The sequence below is a fragment of the Mobula birostris genome, chromosome 25 (assembly GCF_030028105.1).
Source record: "Mobula birostris isolate sMobBir1 chromosome 25, sMobBir1.hap1, whole genome shotgun sequence".
Taxonomy (NCBI): Eukaryota; Metazoa; Chordata; class Chondrichthyes; order Myliobatiformes; family Myliobatidae; genus Mobula; species Mobula birostris.
In genome coordinates, this window is record NC_092394.1 from 40,644,022 (window position 1) to 40,668,691 (window position 24,670).

Here is a 24,670-nt window from a genome sequence, read left to right on the forward strand (position 1 = left end):
GTCATTCTGGATGTGGTTTAAAATACAAATGAAACGCGTTATTATGAACACAACACGGTAAGAACTGTAACATGATGTTCAGTGACGGAGCGAAGCCGCTAAACTGAACTGTAAAAGCCATTAAACGGGTCTGACCTGTGACCCCGGGGTCAGCGGGTCGCGGCCGAGGCTGCGGCCCGTCCTCAGGGAGGTAACCGGGGGGGCGCCGAGTGTTTCGGGTCGGCTGGGCTGGCGAGAGGCTGAACTACGGCTGATTTTGGAGTGGGTGAATGTGTGAATGTGGTTTGGAACTTGCTGAGGGAAAGAGGGTGGGGAAGGAGCGGGAATTGCTGGGAGGGGTTGTGTGGGTTGTGTGGGTCCGGTAATGGAGGACAAGGTGAGGCTGAGGGGAGGTTAAGGGAAAGATGGTGGGGAAGGAGCGGGAATTGTTGGGAGGCGGTTCTGGAAATGGAGGACAAGGTGAGGGTGAGGGGAGGTTAAGGGAAAGAGTGTGGGGAAGGAGCGGGAATTGCTGGGAGGGGTTGTGTGGGTCTGGTGATGGTGGACAGGGCGAGGGGGAGGGGGGGATTGAGGGAAAGAGTGGGGAAGGAGCGGGAATTGCTGGGAGGGGTTGTGTGGGTCTGGTGATGGTGGACAGGGCGAGGGTGAGGGGGGGATTGAGGGAAAGAGTGGGGAAGGAGCGGGAATTGCTGGGAGGGGTTGTGTGGGTCCGGTAATGGAGGACAAGGTGAGGCTGAGGGGAGGTTAAGGGAAAGATGGTGGGGAAGGAGCGGGAATTATTGGGAGGCGGTTCTGGAAATGGAGGACAAGGTGAGGGTGAGGGGGGATTGAGGGAAAGAGTGTGGGGAAGGAGCGGGAATTGCTGGGAGGGGTTGTGTGGGTCTGGTGATGGTGGACAGGGCGAGGGTGAGGGGGGGATTGAGGGAAAGAGTGGGGAAGGAGCGGGAATTGCTGGGGTGGGTCGTGTGGGTCAGGTGATGGTGGACAAGGTGAGGGTGAGGGGGGTTGAGGGAAAGAGTGGGGAAGGAGCGGGATAAGGATTTGGGTTCAGAGCTAGGCAGCTGGGGAGAAATGGATTATTGTGAAGGGAGAAATAAAGGGAATGAGGAGATGGGGGACAGAATAATGAAAACCGAGACAAGGGGAATAAAAGAATAAGAAATGACAGTAGAGCGAGCTCTGAAAGTGAGGAAGTTCAGAAAGAAGGTGTTGTCATAATTCGGTTTAATGAGAAGGCTCAGGGACACGTGTCAAGCCAGGAAGTGTCATGGGTTGGTTAATACCAATTATGGTGATTCTTTTGCAATGGAATGCAAGGAGCTTACTGACCAATAGCCAGGAACTCAAGCACTTTATAAAAGAAAGTAGGCAGTGGTCACTACCCAGTTTTATGTTCAATGGGTGAAAGAGTTGAAGTAAGATCAGGTGGTGGAATCCCAAAGTGGGTGTTTGGAAAAAAAGATTGGGGTAAGTTCCAGAAGTTGAGTGAAGAGGCATTGACAAAGATTGACATTTCTGGAAATATAGATGAATTAAACAGTCAGGTGACTTCAGCAATTATTATGGCAGCAGAAGGATCTATACCCAGGAGTAAAAATAGGATGAATAGAAAACTGGTACCATGGTGGACAGAGGAATGTTGTCAGGCTGTAAAAAAACAAATAGAGCATTCAGGCTGGTTAAAAGAACCTATAACATGCAGCATTTGATTTAATATAAGAAGGCACAGGCAGTGGTGAGAAGAGCTATACGTCAAGCTAAAAGGGCAAGTTGGAGGAGTTTTTGCAACAAAATAGGAAGAACAACACCTGTGGGAGAGGGATGGGGAATGATTAAGAGGATGGGGGGAGATAGAAGGGAATGGGAATATCCAGTAATGATATCTGAGGAGGAAACAGCAGTCTCCAGTAGGGATAACGCTGAGATCATGGCCAAGTCGTTTGTACAGATACACAGTTCAGAAAATTTGTCTGAAGAAGGAGAAGGGAAAGAACAATCAGTCAACACCCAGGTGTGTTAAACGGGAGAGAAGGAACAGATAATATTCATAACATAACAGATAAATGTGATGAGATATTTGACTAGTAGGGAATGGGGAGCAAGTTGTTCAGCGTTGAAGAGAATATATGTGGCTTTAGTAAGTTCTGTGTTGGACTATGGAAATATAGTATATGGATCAGCAGCTAGGTCTCTTATAAGGAAACTGGATGTGATTCAGGCTCAGATCTTTAAGAGTGTGCAGTGGGGCTTTTTAAAACATCACCAGCGTCAGCCCTCCAGGTAGAAATGGGAGTAATGCCTTTGGAGCTAAGAAGCATGCAGTTGATGGCAAACTACTGGGCTAATTTGCAGGAGCACAATGATTCTCACCCTCTAAAGGAGCGTTACAGGAGTCCTGGGAAAATGGGAGGTTTCGGAGGGATAACTTCAGTCGGGTAGGTGAACTGTGGGTCTCACACTCTGTGTCACTCAGCTCTGCGGTGAACTGTGGGTCTCATTCTCTGTGTCACTTAGCTCTGCGGTGAACTGTGGGTCTCACACTCTCTGTCACTCAGCTCTGCGGTGAACTGTGGGTCTCACACTCTGTGTCACTCGGCTCTGTGCTGAACTGTGGGTCTCACACTCTGTGTAACTCAGCTCTGCGCTGAACTGTGGGTCTTACGCTCCCTGTGTCACTCAGCTCTGCGCTGAACTGTGGGTCTCACACTCTCTGTGTCACTCAGCTCTGTGCTGAACTGTGGGTCTCACACTCTCTGTGTCACTCAGCTCTGCGCTGAACTGTGGGTCTCTCACTCTCTGTGGACCTCAGTTCAGAATGCTATCCGCTTGAGTTTATTGTTTGCATGCTTTGTTTTATTTATCTTTGAACTTTGGGTGTTTGTACCACTTTTTTACTGGGTTGCTTTGTGTTTCTTTGTTTTGGGGCTGCCTGTAAGGAGACGAATCTCAATGTATAATGTATGCATAGTTTGATCATAAATAATGCACTTTTGAAAATATTTAATGTCAGTAGAACAACGTTGTTGCTTTCGGGGAAATGAGGTTGCTTTGGAGATTTCCAGCAGGATTATTATTATCAGTGAAGTTATTAGTACTGAACTGAAACTTGCCCAGAATCTATAAACAATAATGTAATACTCTGCACTATTCCAGCTTCGTTTTTGTATTTATTGGTACAAATCTATCAGTCCTTGTTTACACAGAGACCGAGCAGCTTTTACAATGCTCCTCCACTGTCTCCGATGCCAATCACATTCAAACTGCCACTTACTCCACTCACTGTGCATGCTTCCGAATGAGTCTTCCTTTCTCCCCACAACGTTTCTGCAGGAGAAACTTCCAGTGAGTCTTTGTCAGGAGTTACTGCTCCTCTGGATGGGTAACGTGTAAATGGTGCCCGTGCTTTGAAAACACAGCAGATGGCCAAGGTGGCTGATGGCAGGAAGGAGAGACGAACTGATCATTGTGATCCTACTCACCCAAGTTTTCCAGGGACTGCACTCATAGTTAGACTTCTCTGAGCAGTAATGACTCGGAACAAAGGAAAGCCTCACTGGGATCTCGGACCTTCCTGAAACCTTTGATGTTGGCTAGACTGTCCTCACAGCCAGTCAAGGTCAGGGTCAGGGCCGTGGTCACTCTTAATTTCCCAGGCACAGGATCACTCCAGGCTGTTGCTGTAGGTCTCAGACACGTCTCATAGTCTGTTACATCAGGAACGTCACTGATACTCTCAGCTCAGCGAGAGGAAGATTGCAAATACTTTAGCGAGAAGGTGATTGGGACAGGGCTGGTGATCTGCCAGAGTTGCAGTCTTCCCCAAAGTACAATGCTCTTGTACCCAATGAACTTTACAGCCCTGAGTCACTAAATGTCAGGTTTGTTCATCAATGTGCAGCATCTGGTTCATCATCACATCACATCCCTTTGTTAATCAACCAGTGTCTTCAGAGAGGAAAGTTTTCTCTCTCTCTCTCTCTCTCTCTCTCTCTCTCCTCCTCCCTCTCTCACACACTCTCTCTCTCTCTGACTGACACACACACACACACACACACACACTCACTCACTCATTTCATCCCAAAGAAGAGGAAGCATTCTAAAAGGAGGATGAGGCAACTGTGGTTGACAAAGAAGATCAAAGGCAGCACACAAACAAAGGAGAGGACCCACAGTATAGCAGTAACTGGTGGGAAGCTACAGGATTGGGAAGCCTTTGAACACCAACAGAGGGCCGCTAAAAACCAATAAGGAGAGAAAAGATGAAATATGCAGGTAAGCTAGCCAATTATGTAAAAGAGAATGTCAAAAGTATTTTTAGGTATATAAAGAGCAAAGGAGAGGCAAGAGTGGCCATTGGATTTCTGGAAAATGACGCTGACGAGGTAGTAATGGGGAACAAAGAAATGACAGACGAACGTAGTATTTTGCGTCAGTCTTCACAAAGGACAGCAGCAGCATGACAGAAATTTCAGAGAGTTGTGCGCAGAGGTGAGTGTAGTTTCCTTTAGGGGAAATCTTGCCTGACTAGTCTGTTGGAACTCTGAGGAAATAACTGGCAACATAGACAAAGGAGAGTCAGTGGATGTTGCTTACTTGGACTTTCAGACGGTCTTTGAGAAGGTGCCGCACATGAAGCTGCTAAACAAGATAAGAACCCATGGTAATACAGGAAAGATACAAGCATGGACGGGAGATTAGCTGACTGACAGAAAGCGAAGAATGGGTATAAAGGGGGACCTTTTTCTGATTGGCTGCTGGTGACTTGTGGTGTCATAGTCATAGTTGCACTTTATTGATCCTGAGGGAAATTGGTTTTCGTTACAGTTGCACCATAAATAATAAATAGTAATAGAACCATAAATAGTTAAATAGTAATATGTAAATTATGCCAGTAAATTATGAAATAAGGCCAGGACCAGCCTATTGGCTCAGGGTGTCTGACCCTCCAAGGGAGGAGTTGTAAAGTTTGATGGCCACAGGCAGGAATGACTTCCTATGACGCTCTGTGTTGCATCTCGGTGGAATGAGTCTCTGGCTGAATGTACTCCTGTGCCCAACCAATACATTATGTAGTGGATGGGAGACATTGTCCAAGATGGCATGCAACTTGGACAGCATCCTCTTTTCAGACACCACCGTCAGAGAGTCCAGTTCCATCCCCACAACATCACTGGCCTTATGAATGAGTTTGTTGATTCTGTTGATGTCTGCTACCCTCAGCCTGCTGTCCCAGCACACAACAGCAAACATGATAGCACTGACCACCACAGACTCATAGAACATCCTCAGCATCGTCCGGCAGATGTTAAAGGACCTCAGTCTCCTCAGGAAATAGAGATGGCTCTGACCCTTCTTGTAGACAGCCTCAGTGTTCTTTGACCAGTCCAGTTTATTGTCAATTCATATCCCCAGGTATTTGTAATCCTCCACCATGTCCACACTGACCCCCTGGATGGAAACAGGGGTCACCGGTCCTGCAGGTGTCGGTGTTGGGTCTGCTGTTTCTCATGTTATATGTTAATGATCTGGATGATGGAACTGATGGCTTTGTGGCAAAGTTTGTGGATGATACAAGGATAGATGAAGGGGCAGGTCGTGCTGGGGAAGCAGGGAATCTGCAGAGGGGCTTGGACAGATTGGGAGAGTGGGGAAAAATTGGGAGATGTAAACGGTGTAGAAAAGCATGTGGATGTGTACTTTGGAAGAAGGAATAAAGGCAGAGACTATTTTCTAAATGGAGAGCGAATTCAGAATTCAGAGCTACAAAGAGACTTGGGAGTCTTAGTGTAGGGTCCCCTAAACTTTAACTTGCATGTTGGGTCAGTACTATGGAAAGCAAATGAAATGTTTGCATTCATTTCGAGAGGACTAGAATATAAAAGCAAGACGTTATGCTGAGACGTTATTGGACATTGATCAGACTATATTTGGAGAGTTGTGAACAGGTTCGGGCCCCATATCTGGGTAAGATTGTGCTGGCGTTGGAGAGGGTCCAGACGAGATTTACAAGAATGATCCCAGGAATGAAAGAGTTAATATATGAGGAGTGTTTGTTGGATCTGAGTCTGCACTCGCTGGAGTTTAGGAGAATGCAGGGGATTTCATTGAAATCTACCTAATATTGCAAGGCTGAGGTAGAGTGGATATGGAGAGGATGTGTCCAGTAGTAGGGGAGACTAGCAGCATAGGGCACAGCCTCAGAATAGTCAGACATCCCTTTAACACAGAGATTCTTTAGCTAGAGAATGGTGAATCTGTTGAGCTAGTTGCTGCAGATGGCTGTGGAGGTAAGTCACTGGGAACATTTAAAGCGGAAGTTGATAGGTTCTTGAATAGTAAGGACAGCAAAGGTTACGGGGAGAAAGCAGGAGAGTGGGGTTGAGAGGGAAGATGAATCAGCCATGTTGAAAGGAGAGCAGACTTGATGGGCTGAAAAGCCTAATTCTGATCCTGTATCTCATGTTAAAGTATGTCTAGTTTGCAACATAACTTCTATGGAAAGAGACCGTTGTAGCTCTGGAACAACATGCTAAAAGTGCATCACTCTCAAGCTCCTCTGAGTCATCTCCCAACAAGCAGTTATGGGTGGCGGACATTTCCCATCGAGCAAGGTGTGAAGCAAGGCCAGTTCCATGTGAATCTTCTGATGTTTGATCGTTTGAGGTGTGGTGGGGACAATGAAGACCATCGTTACGTTTATGTAAGCATGTTAATTCAATGATCACGAGCCTGGTTATGAGAACTTTATAGCGTTGTTGGAATTTTGTTCAAAGGGAATCCACAGCAAGTAAATGTAAGTTCCTAAAATATTTGCATTTGTTGACCCTTGTCAGTAATAATAAATCAAAGTGTTATTGGAAATTTCAGCTATGTTAGTCTGCTGCTTGGAGCACAGATTAGTCTTTGATACAAGACTCTACACATAACTGTTGCTAAATTCATTTGGTTTCTTGACGTGTCTGGCAAGATGGGTTTTATATAACGAGGGTCAGTGACCTGTCTGTGGCAACCTGCCCTAAAACAGCACAGAAATAGGAATGTCTCTCATAAGTACAGGATACTGGTGACCTGCCATGAAACATATCACAGAAATAGGAATGGCTCTCACAAGTACAGGTTACTACTGTGTACTTCTCGAAGGGGCACAGTTTCTATCCACTTCACTTTAGGCAGCTCCCTGGGGTCGTGATGACTTTCTCCTGCTCCAATTCTATTATTTCTTGTGTGATTGAAGTGCCAATGTGAGATTTACAGAGTCTATCTCAGGAGGGGCAGAAGGTTGGGTAGGTGACAATGAAGGTGGTGTGTAAATGTGTCTGTGTGTTCATTTGAATCAGCCTTGGGCCTTTGTAGTCTCTGTTTCAAAAAACACACCAATGTATTATATTTGTTAGCTAAGACAAGAAAGCATGGACACAGCATCAAACTCAGTGTAGTTACTTGGATTATATTTGTTCACTGAGACGTAGAACAGGGGACAAGAAAGCACGGGCACAATGTTGAGCTCAGTCTGCTTTACTCAATATCTCTTCAACAATTGAAAATAATCACATAACTTATACTTTATACTTTACTGAATAAAATCCTTTGCCAAACACAAAATTAATTTCTGAAAATGAAAGATAATACTCAAATTAGCATTGTATTGTCACTATTAATCCTCCCTTTTATATATGTTCAAACAATGTTTGTAGGTTGCAACATTTTAGAGAAGTTTGGATAAGTACACGGATGGGAGGGAAATGGAGAACTATGGTCCGGGTGCAGGTCAATGGAACTAGGTAGGGTAACAGTTCAGCATGGACTAGATGGACCAAATGGCCTGTTTCTGTGCTGTAGTGACTTACAACGTTGACACAGCGTTGTCCATGTACATCAGTGCCTTGTGGCTGCTGGGAGATGCCCAGGATGGATGTTCTCTCATGACACCCATAGTGAGAGCCCCCTCCTGTTTGCCTGACCACACTAATGCCAACTCTGTGCCCGCACATGTTCTCTCATGACACCCATAGTGAGAGCCCCCTCCTGTTTGCCTGACCACACTAATGCCAACTCTGTGCCCGCACATGTTCTCTCATGACACCCATAGTGAGAGCCCCCTCCTGTTTGCCTGACCACACTAATGCCAACTCTGTGCCCGCACATGTTCTCTCATGACATCCATAGTGAGAGCCCCCTCCTGTTTGCCTGACCACACTACTGCCAACTCTGTGCCTGCAGCTGGGGAAGCAGATTGGCACACTGGCCAGGGCAGCTCCAGAGGGGCAGAGACCACAAGGGAAGATCCTGACAGCCTGACAGAGGGTAGGAGTCACCACCAGATTACCAACTAGACTCTTATGGGACTATGCTGAGAACAATGTGAAAACTTACTGTTTCTCACCATTGTAGTTGTCTGAATTATGTTTGTTAACGAGTTCACCTCCTGAGATGAGTAAGGCAGAGGCACGTTCTGGCTCCTGAAAGCCTGACAAATATCTCCTGGACCACAACTGCGTGCAAATACACTGAATTTGATTGACACATCCCTCTGCCGATGAAGAACTGCAGCTTCTCTAACACAAGGCTGTGTTCGTTGACAACACACACAAAATGCAGGACACAGCCCCTGCAGATGAGATGTCTCAATATTTCCTATTTCCATATGATTTAGAAGTACAGCAGGTCTGGTAAAGAGCTGCAAGCTTTTGGTTAACAGTCCAGTGTACTGAAATCTTGTCTAACATTCCATCATTGTGTATTTCTTCCTGTAACTCTCGGTTTGGCTAGCAGCGTAATCTAGGGGGAGACAGCCTCGGCCCGGTCAAACTTGAGAAATCTTGTTTGGATGGATGATGCACGATGTGTCCCCTATTACAAATCAGTACCACAAAATAACAAACAGTACACAATATGCGATTAAATGATTGAACTTTATAATTCTTAATTTGACTATAGGTTAGTAAAGAATCAAAAAAAGAAAAAGACCTCGTTCACATAAAACAGTCTAAAGTGCACGTTGGAGCTCACGGTTCCATCCATTCGTTCCCCATCGACCTCCCCCGAGCGTCGCGGACCCTCGGACCCTCACTCCGAGTCCATTCTGTCTGGCGGTCTACTACTCTCTCCACTCGCGCATTTTCTCCTCTTCTCTCGCCGAAAAAAGACAGCAAAATCCCTGTTCCCAGACCCACAAGAAAGAACAACACGCCTCTCATTGGACGGCACACATTCCAAAGCCCCCGTTATCTCTAGCCATAATCCAAACATTGCTGCTATAGAGAAACCATTACCTTAGCAGTGAAACATTACAGAGAGACCATTACATTAGCGGTGAAACATTACAGCGTGCTACATTCCTCATTAACATTCTGGTGTACTGAAATCATGTCTAACATTCGGCAGAAATCCATCCCAGCATCGTGTATTTCTTTCTCATTACTATTAAACTGCTTTGTACAAATTCCCCTGCAAACAGGAAATGGTTTTTCTTTAGTTCCTGTACATCTTATGGATCTTTTCTGACTGCACAAAGTAAACCCAATCTTCTCCAGAAAAATTCCCTGCTCCAGAGGTGAAATTAACCCGGTTTAGGGTATTGGTAAAGTAGCCAATGTCACACTTGCAACTTGGCTTTACCGATAGCTGATTGAATTTCCTTTCACAAGTAAACACGACTGACTTAACTCGACCTCTGTCCATACAGGGCACATAATTCTGCCACTATTAACTTGACTCCCTAAGCAGTCTTGTGAAAAACACTAATATCTGCATTATAAAATGTGGCAAAGTGGACAATATTTTACTCTTTGGGTGTTTGGTTGAGGAAATGAGGCTGATGGACATGAATATCAACTAACTAATTGATAGATGCTTTTTCCTGCTTGTTTCAAAGGCTGTATTCATTGACAGTCCCGGAAGTTTCTCAATATTTATGCATTTCCTTATGACTTAGGCCATTTTGTGGGTCAAACCCTGCACACGCGCACAATCACAAACACACACACACACACACATGCACAATCACAATCACACACGTGTACGTACACACACAAATATGCGCACACACAGATACACACTCATAAATACACATGCACACAGATACACGCACACAGATACACACGCACACAATCACAAACACACAATCACAGACACACACGCACAATCACAAACACACAATCACAGACACACACGCACAATCACAAACACACACATATATTTACATGGTCACACATGTGGGTACACTCACAGAAAGCTCACACACATAGATGAGGGGCTAATGTGCTCGTTCCACAGGGGAGGGAGGTTACTCACCAGTTTGGCCCGAGAGGATTCTGATGAGGACGGCAAAAGCAGGGCATTTACGGAAAGCCGGTACAGACACATGTTGCAATGCTTGCTGCATTGTTTGGCAGAATGCTAGAGGTACCAATCACTTCTTGGGGTTCATGTGGAGCCAAGCGATTATTGTTTCCAGTCTGGAGGTGTTGCTCACTTGTACAGCGTAGCTAATGGAGCAGCTCCGGTCTCCATGGAGATGTAGCAGGAACCATTTTTGTGCCAGTTGACCCCCTGTTCACTTACATTCATCATCATTATTGGCCATGTCAATTGACATCATCATTACATGACATGTCAATTGACATCATCATTACATGACATGTCAATTGACATCATCATTACATGACATGTCAAATGACATCATCATTATATGCCATGTCGAATGACATCATTATGTGCTGTGTCAGATAACATCATTATTGTGTGCCATGTTAAATGACATCATCATTACGTGCCATGTCAAATGATTTTTAAAAATTTTATTGAACAAAAACAAAAATACTGAACATATGCTAACAAAGCCAGGGAATTACATATAAGCAGCAACAAATATATGACTATTAACTTTAAATATACAAACAAAAAAGAAAATCCACTGTAAATACTGCTGGACAGATGGAACTATATCTAAAGGGAGTCACAAAACAAAAACATTTACAGAAATAACCCGAAACATTGACAAATTTGTACAGTCTTTACAGCTTTCTGGTTATGGGAAATTTTCAGAGTATTAATGTATAGTTTCAAGTCTAATGTAAAAAAAATATGAATAGAGGTTTCTTATTGCTATATTTGCATTTATAGATATAAAATTTGCTGTAAATTAACAAAAGATTTATGATAAAGAAGTGATCCCTATGAGATTTGGTATTATTAGTAAACCCAAATAAAACATTTTCAAAACAAAAAGTAAAATCCACATTAATATATTGATCTATAAATTGACAAACATCAACCCAATAAGTTCTAACACATTCACAATTCCAAAACAGATGAATTAAATCCTCTGGACATAAACCACAAAAAGAACAGTTAGTTTCAATATCAGAATTAAACCTTATCAAATAAACATTGGTTGGATAATATCTATGTATAATTTTAAAAGAAATTTCTTTAATTTTATTCCTCGATAAATATTTATTAACTAAGCCCCAAATACTTCTCCACCTCAGATTCCCCAAGCGACTATTCCAAAAACTAACAGCCATAGGAATAGAAGTAATGTCTTTTTAAAACAAACTTCTAATACCTCTATTTTTTTTTAAAGATGGAGGAAAACAAATCTTTCCTACAGCTGTACTGGATGGATCCAAGTTGGGTAATTCAACTACCGAATATTATGTATTTCTAAACAACATAATTACACCAGAGGGAATTGCATCCAAAACAACAGCAAATTCTTTTGGAGTCACAGGAAATTCAAGGTGGCTAACGACTCAGCTTCAAGCCTTCTCTTTGTTATCCCACGCAGCTCAGAATTATATTGAGGGATGGCTTGAAGAAGTAGTTCCGTTCGGTTGAAGATGCTCAAGAATTTTTGGAATCAGAAGACTAACTGCTCAATATCCTTTTGCATGAATAACTTCCTCTCTTACTCTTGGTAACCCTTTGTAGCTAACTCTCTTTTTGAACTTTTTAATGTTTTACTAAGAGAATAAGGTTTGAACAAACTAATACCTTGAGTGTTTATATATTTTTATTTTTGATTTTTTTTTTGGTATTTTATATTATATGTATTTTTCAGGTTTTTTCTCTATTAATAAGGCTTCAATTAATTAATTAATCTGTGTTCTTGGTATGAGGTTTAAGTTTTTTTTCTCTGTTGCTTTGTCTAGGTTGGAAGGCAGCTAACCTTGGTATAGATTGGAGCTAAATCAGCAGGATTGTTTTGGGGGGGATGATGTTATTATTCATAGCTACCGGCTATCTATTGGTTGGCTTTCTGGCTTTGGGTGGAGGGGGGGGGAAGGGTTTTTCTGGAAGCTGTATTGGGTTCTCAGCCAAATCTGTTGCTTGGTTACTCTATCTCAAGGTTCCATGTTGGGTTTTAATATACATTCCAGTATGGTCATGATCTTAACCTTTCTTTTAAATAATATTAAAAATGGACCAAGCTGTTAATTTACTTAGTCAATGTGAAAGGGTTAAATCGCCTTCTGAAATGGAATAAGATTTTTGCCTAATTGAAAAAACTTAAGGTTCCAATTATTTTTTTTACAAGAAACTCATGTACCTAAATGTGACAATTCACGCCTTTTTAGCCGGTGGAGAGGGCTACATTTTCGTTCCTCCTTTCGAGCTAAATCTAGGAGGGGAGGAAGGGAGGGGAGTGAACATCGTTTCAGACCATGAGAGGCCTGTGTCGGGCATTTTTATGCCTTACGAGGTGCAGATTGGAAGTCTGGGGCGCCACTCCTCGCACAGACACGAGAACAATGTGTGATTAAGTGCCTTGCTCAAGGACAAAAACACACTGCCACAGCTGAAGCTTGAACTAGCAACCTTCAGATCGCCAGACGAACACCTTCATTACTTGGCCACGTGCCCAACTCAAAGCTAAATCTGGGAGGGGTGGGTTTCAAACTTTATAGATAATACAGTCTTTATTCAAATTAAATACAGTCAAATTAAAGAGGCTAGGCGTGAGGAGGTTAGTTCACAACAGGGGGATGGGAACCAGTGCAGAGAGACAGAGGGGTGTAAAGTGAGGGTAGAAGCAAAAAGTACTAACGAGAAAAGTAAAAGTGGCAGGCCGACAAATCCAGGGCAAGCATTAAAAGGGGCCACTTTTCAACATAATTGTATAAGGGCTAAGAGAGTTGTAAAAGAGCACCTGAAGGCTATGTGTGTCAATGCAAGGAGCATTCGTAATAAGGTGGATGAATTGAAAGTGCAGATTGTTATTAATGATTATGATATAGTTGGGATCACAGAGACATGGCTCCAGGGTGACCAAGGATGGGAGCTCAACGTTCAGGGATATTCAATATTCAGGAGGGATAGACATGAAGGAAGGGGAGGTGGGGTGGTGTTGCTGGTTAAAGAAGAGATTAACGCAATAGAAAGGAAGGACATAAGCCGGGAAGATGTGGAATCGATATGGTTAGAGCTGCGTAACACTAAGGGGCAGAAGACGCTGGTGGGAGTTGTGTACAGGCCACCTAACAGTAGTGGTGAGGTCGGAGATGGTATTAAACAGGAAATTAGAAATGTGTGCAATAAAGGAACAGCAGTTATAATGGGTGACTTCAATCTACATGTAGATTGGGTGAACCAAATTGGTAAAAGTGCTGAGGAAGAGAATTTCTTGGAATGTATGCGGGATGGTTTTTTGAACCAACATGTCGAGGAACCAACTAGAGAGCAGGCTATTCTGGACTGGGTTTTGAGCAATGAGGAAGGGTTAATTAGCGATCTTGTCGTGAGAGGCCCCTTGGGTAAGAGTGACCATAATATGGTGGAATTCTTCATTAAGATGGAGACTGACATAGTTAATTCAGAAACAAAGGTTCTGAACTTAAAGAGGGGTAACTTTGAAGGTATAAGACGTGAATTAGCTAAGATAGACTGGCAAATGACACTTAAAGGATTGACGGTGGATATGCAATGGCAAGCATTTAAAGGTTGCATGGATGAACTACAACAATTGTTCATCCCAGTTTGGCAAAAGAATAAATCAAGGAAGGTAGTGCACCCGTGGCTGATAAGAGAAATTAGGGATAGTATCAATTCCAAAGAAGAAGCATACAAATTAGCCAGAGAAAGTGGCTCACCTGAGGACTGGGAGAAATTCACAGTTCAGCAGAGGAGGACAAAGGGCTTAATTAGGAAGGGGAAAAAAGATTATGAGAGAAAACTGGCAGGGAACATAAAAACTGACTGTAAAAGCTTTGATAGCTATGTAAAAAGGAAAAGACTGGTAAAGACAAATGTAGGTCCCCTACAGACAGAAACAGGTGAATTGATTATGGGGAGCAAGGACATGACAGACCAATTGAATAATTACCTTGGTTCTGTCTTCACTAAGGAGGACATAAATAATCTTCCAGAAATAGTAGGGGACAGAGGGTCCAGTGAGATGGAGGAACTGAGCGAAATACATGTTAGTAGGGAAATGGTGTTAGGTAAATTGAAGGGATTGAAGGCAGATAAATCCCCAGGGCCAGATGGTCTGCATCCTAGAGTGCTTAAGGAAGTAGCCCAAGAAATAGTGGATGCATTAGAGATAATTTTTCAAAACTTGTTAGATCCTGGACTAGTTCCTGAGGATTGGAGGGTGGCTAATGTAACCCCACTTTTTAAAAAAGGAGGGAGAGAGAAACCGGGGAATTATAGACCGGTTAGCCTAACGTCGGTGGTGGGGAAACTGCTGGAGTCAGTTATCAAAGATGTGATAACAGCACATTTGGAAAGCGGTGAAATCATCGGACAAAGTCAGCATGGATTTGTGAAAGGAAAATCATGTCTGACGAATCTCATAGAATTTTTTGAGGATGTAGCTAGTAGAGTGGATAGGGGAGAACCAGTGGATGTGGTATATTTGGATTTTCAAAAGGCTTTTGACAAGGTCCCACACAGGAGATTAGTGTGCAAACTTAAAGCACACGGTATTGGGGGTAAGGTATTGATGTGGATGGAGAATTGGTTAGCAGACAGGAAGCAAAGAGTGGGGATAAACAGGACCTTTTCAGAATGGCAGGCGGTGACTAGTGGGGTACCGCAAGGCTCAGTGCTGGGACCCCAGTTGTTTACAATATATTTTAATGACTTGGATGGGGGAATTAAATGCAGCATCTCCAAGTTTGCGGATGACACGAAGCTGGGTGGCAGTGTTAGCTGTGAGGAGGATGCTAAGAGGATGCAGAGTGACTTGGATAGGTTGGGTGAGTGGGCAAATTCATGGCAGATGCAATTTAATGTGGATAAATGTGAAGTTATCCACTTTGGTGGCAAAAATAGGAAAACAGATTATTATCTGAATGGTGGCCGATTAGGAAAAGGGGAGGTGCAACGAGACCTGGGTGTCATTATACACCAGTCATTGAAAGTGGGCATGCAGGTACAGCAGGCGGTGAAAAAGGCGAACGGTATGCTGGCATTTATGGCGAGAGGATTCGAGTACAGGAGCAGGGAGGTACTACTGCAGTTGTACAAGGCCTTGGTGAGACCACACCTGGAGTATTGTGTGTAGTTTTGGTCCCCTAATCTGAGGAAAGACATCCTTGCCATAGAGGGAGTACAAAGAAGGTTCACCAGATTGATTCCTGGGATGGCAGGACTTTCATATGAAGAAAGACTGGATGAACTGGGCTTGTACTCGTTGGAATTTAGAAGATTGAGGGGGGATCTGATTGAAACGTATAAAATCCTAAAGGGATTGGACAGGCTAGATGCAGGAAGATTGTTCCCGATGTTGGGGAAGTCCAGAACCAGGGGTCACAGTTTGAGGATAAAGGGGAAGCCTTTTAGGACCGAGATTAGGAAAAACTTCTTCACACAGAGAGTGGTGAATCTGTGGAATTCTCTGCCACAGGAAACAGTTGAGGCCAGTTCATTGGCTATATTTAAGAGGGAGTTAGATATGGCCCTTGTGGCTACGGGGATCAGGGGGTATGGAGGGAAGGCTGGGGCGGGGTTCTGAGTTGGATGATCAGCCATGATCATAATAAATGGCGGTGCAGGCTCGAAGGGCCGAATGGCCTACTCCTGCACCTATTTTCTATGTTTCTATGTTACTCATTAGTGTTGGGAGGAGACTTTAATTGCTGGTTAGACCCAGTTTTAGATCGGTCATCTTCCAAACCAGATACCCTTAATAAATCAGCTTTATTCGTTGAATCCTTTCTAATGAAATGCGGTATTGTTGATGTTTGGTGTTTTTTACATCCAGAAGATAGGAAGTAGTCATTTTTTTTCTCATGTCCACCATATGTATTCCAGGATTGATTTTTTTTTATTGCTAGCCAAATGATTCCATTAGTTCGACCCTGTGAATATAAAGAGGTTGCTGTTTCAGATCATGCTCCTGTGCTTTTATCTTTAAATCTCCCTGGTCTCCCACAAATAAGTAGATTTTGGCATTTTAATCTTAACTTCTTTATCTGATAAGGATTTTTTTAAAGTTTCTGGAGAAACAAATTATTCTTTTTTTGAAGAGGATACATTGGAAGAGACTTCTTATTATATGGGATGATTTTAAGGCCTATATTAGAGGACAAATTATTTCTTATACTGCAAGTGTTAAGAAAAAGGTCAATAAAGAGAAAATTGAGTTAGCTAATTAGTTGAAACAATTAGACCAAAAATATGCCTTGGCTCCAGAAAGACGTATTGAAATTAAAACTAAATATGATCTTCTCTTAACATATCCAATTGAAAGCTAACTCCTAAAAGATAAAAGTCAATTCTATATTCATGGAGACAAAACAGGTAAATTATTGGCAAACCAATTAAAAACCTTTATAGCTAAACAGCTAAAGGAGAGGAGAAGATGGCGGCATGACGCAGCTCGCAGCGGCCACTCCGGTGGTGGTGACTGTTATTTGTCAAGTCAGGTGCCGTGCACAATCCTGATTTGATGGAGTCAGACGTGCAAGCACAGAGGAACATCTGGTGAAACTTCTGAAATGCCTGCTTCGCTGCTGCTGCTACTGTGTGGTCCAGAATCTCCGGAGGAGAAGGCCCTGAGTCCTCAGCTTTGCTTGTTGCTCGGCGGCCGGGGCGGTTCGAAGCGCTGGGCAAAGGATGGTGCTCGGAGAGGCTGTGTCGGAGGGGCTGGTCGGAGGCTCGAAGTTTTCGGACGGACTCAGAGTCTGCTGTGGTCAGGTGCTTCCAATGGTGCTGCATCGGCAAGTTGGCGGCGCTTGGAGGTTCATGGCAGGGAGAGTTCCTCCCTTCTGCCGCCTGCGTGAGATGATGAGTCTATAGGGACTTTGAGACTTTTTCTAACGTGTCTGTGGTATGCTCTTTATCAAATTATGGTATTGCTTTGCACTGTTGTAACTATATGTTATGATTAAATGGTTTTGTCAGTTTTAGTCTTGGTTAGTCCTGTGTTTTCTTGTGATATCATTCTGGAGGAACGTATCATTTTTTTAATGCATGCATTTCTAAATGACAATAAACGAGGACTGAGTGTCCTCATAATCTAATCTAATCTAATCAAAGAAATTTGTAAAGCTAATGGTGATAGGACAACTGACCATTTAGAAGTAAATAATACCTTTAGAGAATTTTATTCTAAACTTTATAGTTCTGACTCTTCTAAAGATAATACTGTAATGTATAATTTTTTAGACCAATTAAACGTCCCTGTACTATCTGCTGATAATCGAAAGTGGTTGGATCAACCTATTTCTTATGAGGAAATTGCCGAGGCTGTATGTTCATTGTACTCTGGGAAGTCTCCGAGTCCTGATGGATGTTCTGGAGAATTTTACAAGGCTTTTCCCTCATTGCTTATACTGTATTTATGTTCTGTCTTCTAGGATTCCTTTAAGTTGGGTAGGCTGCCACAATCATTTTATGAAGCTTCCATTTTGTTTATTCTTAAAAAAAATAAGAACCCAACTGAATACTCTTCATATAGACCAATTTCTTTACTTAATGTTGATACTAAAATTCTATCCAAAGTTTTGGCTCGTAGGCTTGAAAATATTTTACCATCTATTATGTCTGATGACCAGACTGGATTTATTAAAATCGGTATTCTCATTTTAATATTCATCATTTACTAAATGTTATGTATTCTCCTTCTAAGGAGATATCAGAATGCGTGATATCCCTAGACGCTGAGAAGGCTTTTGATCAGGTTGAGTGGAATTATTTACAAACCACATTTCCAGAAAGGTTGTGATATTTTCCAAAATGCAATAAAAACAAAAATCTGTGGTATATTAATTCACGTGAACCTTTATTTAACTGACAAAAGTACAAAGAAAAGATTTTCAATAGTTTTACTGACCAACTTAATTGTATTTTGTAAATATACACAAATTTAGAATTTGATGGCTGCAACACACTCAACAAAAGTTGGGACAGAGTTAAAATAAGATTGAAAAGTGCACAGAATATTCAAGTAACACTGGTTTGGAAGACTACATTAAGCAGGCTAATTGGTAGCAGGTGAGGTATCATGACTGGGTATAAAAGTAGCGTCCATCAAAGGCTCAGTCTTTGCAAGCAAGGATGGGTCGTGGCTCACCCTTTTGTGCCAAAATTCGTGAGAGAATTGTTAGTCGGTTCAAAAGGAACATTTCTCAATGCAAGATTGCAGAGAATTTAGGCCTTTCAACATCTACAGTACATAATATTGTGAAAAGATTCAGAGACATCTCAGTGCGTAAAGGGCAAGGTCAGAAACCACTGTTGAATGCGCGTGATCTTCGAGCCCTTAGGCGGCACTGCCTAAGAAACCGTCATGCTACTGTGACAATTATAGCCACCTGGTCTTGGGAGTACTTCGGAAAACCATTGTCACTCAACACAGTCCATCGCTGCATCCAGAAATGCAACTTGAAACTGTATTACGCAAGGAGGAAGCCATACATCAACTCTATGCAGAAACGCCGGCGAGTTCTCTGGGCCCAAGCTCATCTGAGATGGACCGAAAGACTATGGAACCGTGTGCTGTGGTCAGATGAGTCCACATTTCAGCCAGTTTTCGGAAAAAATGGGCATCGAGTTCTCCGTGCCAAAGATGAAAACGACCATCCAGATTGTTATCAGCGAAAGGTGCAAAAGCCAGCATCTGTGATGGTATGGGGGTGCATTAGTGCCCACGGCATGTGCGAGTTGCATGTATGTGAAGGTACCATTGACTCTGAGGCGTATATTAGGATCCCAGAGAGACATATGTTGCCATCAAGGCGACGTCTCTTCTCGGGACGTCCATGCTTATTTCAGCAGGACAATACCAGACCACATTCTGCGTGGGCTACAACAGCGTGGCTTTGTAGACACAGAGTGTGTGTGCTTGACTGGCCTGCTGCCAGTCCAGATCTATCTCCTATTGAAAATGTTTGGCGCATCATGAAGAGGAGAATCAGACAACGGAGACCACGGACTGTTGAGCAGCTGAAGTCTTATATCAAGCAAGAATGGACAAGAATTTCCAATTGCAAATCTACTACAATTAGTATTCTCAGTTCCAAAACGATTAAAAAGTGTTATTAAAAGGAAAGGTGATGTAACACAAGTGTAAACATGCCTCTATCCCAACTTTTGTTGAGTGTGTTGCAGCCATCAAATTCTAAATTTGCGTATGTTTACAAAATACAATTAAGTTGGTCAGTAAAACTACTAAAAGTCTTTTCTTTGTACTTTTGTCAGTTAAAGGTTCAGGTGAATTAACATATCACAGATTTCTGTTTTTATTGCAATTTGGAAAATATCCCAACTTTTCTGGAAATGGGGTTTGTATTTAAAACCTTAGAAAAATTTAACTTTGGTTCCAACTTCATTCATTGGATTAAATTATTTTATTTATCTCCCTCTGCTCAGGTTCTTACTAGTTTTCAGAATCTAAACCATTTAAACTCCAACGTGGAACCAGATAAGGCTGTCCTTTGAGCCCTTTGCTCTTTGATCTGGCCTTAGAACCCTTAGCTATTGCCTTTCGAGAATCTAGGGATATCACTGGTATTTTAAGGAGAGGTACTACCCACAAAGTTTCTCTCTATGCTGATGATCTATTGCTTTTTATTTCTAATGTTGAGACTTCATTACCTACTATGCTTTCTTTACTCTCCTGTTTCAGTCAGTTTTCAGGATATAAATTGAATTTACATAAGAGTGAACTTTTCCCCTTGAATAAATTGGTGTCAATTAATACTAACCTTCCTTTTAAAATTGTAAGAAATCAATTTGCCTATTTGGGTGTAGCAATTACTAAGAATTACAAACACCTATTTAAAGAAAAATTTCTTACACTATTGAATTATGTGAAAAGGAGGTTATCACACTGGTCGCCCCTCTCTTTATCGCTGATTGGCTGAATTAATTCTATTAAAATGAATATCCTGCCTAAATGTATATACCTTTTTCAGGCCTTACCCATTTTATTCCCAAGTCCTTTTTTGATTCTCTTGATTCTATCCTATCTTTTTATATATGGAAAAACAAACATTCTCAAATAAATAAAGTCCACTTTCAAAAAGTTAAAAAGAATGGAGGTTTAACTTTACCAAACTTTAGGTTTTATTACTGGGCAGTCAATATACGAAATCTTACGTTTTGATCATATTACATTAACCGTGAGGACTGTCCAGTTTGGGTCTCTTTAGAAGCTAACTCTTGTTAAAAAAATTTCTCTTCTTGGATTCTCACTTCCTTTATCTTTAAACAAACTAACTGACAATGCGGTAGTTAAACATACTTTGAGGATCTGGTTGCAATTTAGAAAATACTTTGGTTTATTGAGAGTTTCTCTTTCTCGTCCCATCCTTTCGAATTGTTTTTTTAAAACTTCTATGACGGATGTAGTTTTTAAAGAATGGGATAGATTAGGTATTAAATGCTTCCAAGATCTGTTTGTTGGAGGAAATCTCTTTTCATTTGAACAATTGTCAGCTAAATATAGCTTACCAAAAACCCACTTTTTTGATATCTACAAATTACTTTCTACGATCTCAATTACATACATTTCCTATGCGTCCTGATAAGAACTTATTAGATGTCATTTCTAATTTGAAACCTTTTCCTGATGGTTCAATATCCAGTAATTATGATATGTTGTTTGGAATCAGAGAGGCTCCTTTAGACAAAATTAAAAATGCCTGCTCAAGGAGCCTTGCTGTGTCTAAATAAGGAACTTTCATTCGTTGCTTGGAACTGTCTCTTTGTGTCCTTACCTTTGCTAGGTAGGTCTGGCCATTTGCTGCTACCTTGAGTTGGAACTGTCTCTGTGTCCACACCTTTGCTAGGTAGGTCCGGCTGTTTGCCGCTACCTTGTGTTGAGAAACGTCTCGTTGTGCTCAGCATTCTGTTTTTGAATCCCAACCCTACCTGTTCCCAAGGAGGGGTCCTGTTTCTGTGTTCCATATTCCTGTCTCTCGAGACCAAGGGTCTGTGTTCTGTGTTCCTATCTCCCAAGACCAAGGCTCTGTGTTCTGCGTTCCTGTCTCCCAAGACCAAGTCTGAGCTTCATGTCCTCGTCCAGTCCTGTTTCCTTGCTACGTCTTGTCCTCACCTAGATCCAGAGCCCGAGTCAAGACCCTGGTTCCGGGTCCCTGTCCAGTCTCTGGCTCGGAGTCCTTGTCCAGGTTCCAAGTTCCTTGTTCCTCGTCCAGGTCCCGCTTCCCTAGTCTAGTCCTAGCCCAGCCCCTGTATCCTAGTCTTGTCCAGGGCCTGTGTCTTGTCCAGTGTCGTTTCTTCCTCACTTCCCTTGCATTCTTGACAAACCTAGTCCTGTTCCTAGTACTTCAGTGTCTGTGTCTTGCATTTGGGTCAGCTCCCCGTGTTCCCCCCCATGACAGACTGTCAGTTTGTGACCATCCCGTCCCGTCCCCATGCTGACCATCAGTCTGTGACCGTCCCATCCCCATGCTGACCGTCTGTCTGTGACCATCCTGTCCCCACGCTGACCGTCTGTCTATGTCCAGCCATTTTGCCATAACAAAACCCGATGGAAACGTGTGGAACAGAATCTGTTCTTCACTGACACCACATTGCAGCCTTCCAAACTTTAAATCAAGTTTTGTAACTCCTGCTAACTCGTTCTTTCTGTCCGTATTAGAGTGGACCATTTTTGTCGTTAGTCATCCATCTGCCATCCTGCCTGAGTTTTTGTTTTGCTTTTATTTCCTCCATTATCAAACCCTGTCCTGCCTTTTACAACACATCGCCCATCACCGTCACTCTGTATCTACCCACATTAACATTTCATCTCCACAATAAGCCTGACCTCAGCCTATCAGAAATATTCTTGTTGTCCGACAGCCCCTCTTCCATATTCTCTGCAATTTCACACTATATTTTCTCTCTCTTTCCCTGTTCTGAGGAAGGGTCGTCAAACTGAAACGTTGACTTGGTTTCTCTGTCTGAAGTTGCCTGATCTGCTGAGTGTTTCCAGCTTTTCCTGTTTCTGACACCTGTCGTCAGACACTTTCTTGGGTGACTACGACACGTAGGCAGAGCCCAGCATTTAATATCCAGCATCAAATTCCCAGCTTTTCCTGTTTCTGAATCCTATCATCAGACTTCCATCTGGGTGACTACAACGCGTATGCAAAGCTCAGCATTTAATATCTCACATCAAATTCTGAGAGAGATAGCTGAGAGGGGAACAACAACAGTTAAATGATATGTGATACGTACATGGACAGGAAAGGTGTTGAGGGATCTGGGACAATTGTAAGGAAATGGAACTGGCTTCGTGACATTTTGGTCCAACAACAGAGGTTAATATTTTCCTGATGGCCATTATTACGTTGGATTAGGAGAGATGAAGTTGTGTCCATTTGATTGGGGAGTGGTGTCTCCATTTGATGGAGTGTCCCAAGGAGCCTCCTGTACTGTGTATGGTCCCAGTGGTCGGGTGCAGGCTCAGCAAAGGGAAGTGATCGTAGTTTCATATGCTGAGGGGCACGATGGAAAGGTGTGACAAGGGGAAGTGATCGTGGTTTCGTATGCTGAAGGGCACGATGGAAAGCTGTGACAGGGGGCAGTGATCGTGGTTTCGTATGCTGAAGGGCACGATGGAAAAATATGACAAGGGGCCAGGGATCGTGGTTTCATATGCTGAGGGGCACGATGGAAAGGTGTGACAAGGGGAAGTGATCGTGGTTTCGTATGCTGAAGGGCACGATGGAAAGGTATGACAAGGGGAAGTGATCATGGTTTCGTACGCTGAAGGGCACGATGGAAAGGTGTGACAAGGGGAAGTGATCGTGGTTTTGTATGCTGAAGGGCACGATGGAAAGGTGTGACGGGGAAGTCGTCGTGGTTTTGTATGCTGAAGGGCATGATGGAAAGATGTGACAAGGGGAAGTGATCATGGTTTCATATGCTGAAGGGCACGATGGAAAGGTGTGACAAGCATAGCTGGTGATTCTTTGGACAAAAGTTGTGTCCAGATTTTGGTGGAAAACCAGATAAACCTCTACAGTTCATGGCTCCTTCCCAACTTTCTGCAGGATTTGATCCTTGTTTTACTGTGAGTGAAACGCAATGTAGTAGGTCACATCTCTGTTAAAAGCTGATTCCCATTGAGAAGTTTGAGCTGAAGTGGAATTATTGGATGAAACTGGATGGTATTAGATGCAAAAGGAGTAAACAGAGATCATCCCAGAAGAGCCTGGGACTGTTTCCTAAAGAACCCTAAATTAATCATGTTTCCAACTGTTTCTTTAACTCCCTAAAATAATCATGTGTCCAACTGTTTCCTAAAGAACCCTAAATTAATCATGTTTCCAACTGTTTCCCAAAGGACCCTAAATTAATCATGTGTTCAACTGTTTCCTAAAGTACCCTAAATTAATCATGTGTCCAACTGTTTCCTAAACTCCCTAAAATAATCGTGTGTTCAACTGTTTCCTAAACTCCCTAAAAATAATCGTGTTCAACTATTTCCTGGGCCTGTTTCCTAAAGAACCCTAAATTAATCATGTGTCCAGCTGTTTCCTAAAGAACCCTAAATTAATCATGCGTTCAACTGTTTCCTAAACTCCCTAAAATAATTGTGTGTTCAACTATTTCCTAGGTCTGTTTCCTAAAGAACCCTAAATTAATCATGTGTCCAACTGTTTCCTAAAATCCCTAAAATAATAGTGTGTCCAATTATTTCCTGGGCCTATTTCCTAAACAACCCTAAATTAATCGCATGTCCAACTATTTCCTGAACAACCCTAAAATAATATCATGTGTCTAACTATTTCCTCGGCCTATTTCCTAAACAACCCCAAAATAACCGTGTGTGTCTAACTATTGTAAACAGTGTAGCTTTAATGTCCAGATCTGACACACTATAAAAATGCACAAACAGGCTGATTTTCCAGCCGAGCATTTCATCCTTTAACATGCTGCCTTTGTCCTTGACCATAAAGTCATTGGAGAAACATCAAACCCAAGCTAATACTGAAGTGTATTTTTCAGGTCTAAAGCCTTGTAGGAATGATGACAGGGCCTACACTATATGTTTAAAATGCCATTTTTTTTGTGTTATTTGAGATCGAATGTCTGACCAGGAAAACAAGGGAGAGTGAGTCGTTAACGTAGATTGCAAGGGTCAAGTGCTAAGTTATCGGGAACACATCACAGGAGCTGAACCAAAAGCTAAAACAGATGAATTCTGTTAAACGGTGAAACATAGCCGGGGTTCCCTTACAGGACAGATGTAGGATTTGTTCTGAAT

At 42.5% G+C, this 24,670-nt stretch overlaps 1 long non-coding RNA gene across 1 annotated transcript; it reads left to right on the plus strand.

The window, feature by feature from the left end:
• Window positions 1-158: 158 nt before the first annotated feature.
• Window positions 159-13,534, plus strand: LOC140187594 (uncharacterized). Its single transcript, XR_011883121.1, has 3 exons — window positions 159-261; window positions 2,353-2,435; window positions 11,588-13,534. It is a non-coding gene; the product is annotated as an uncharacterized lncRNA (long non-coding RNA).
• Window positions 13,535-24,670: the final 11,136 nt, after the last annotated feature.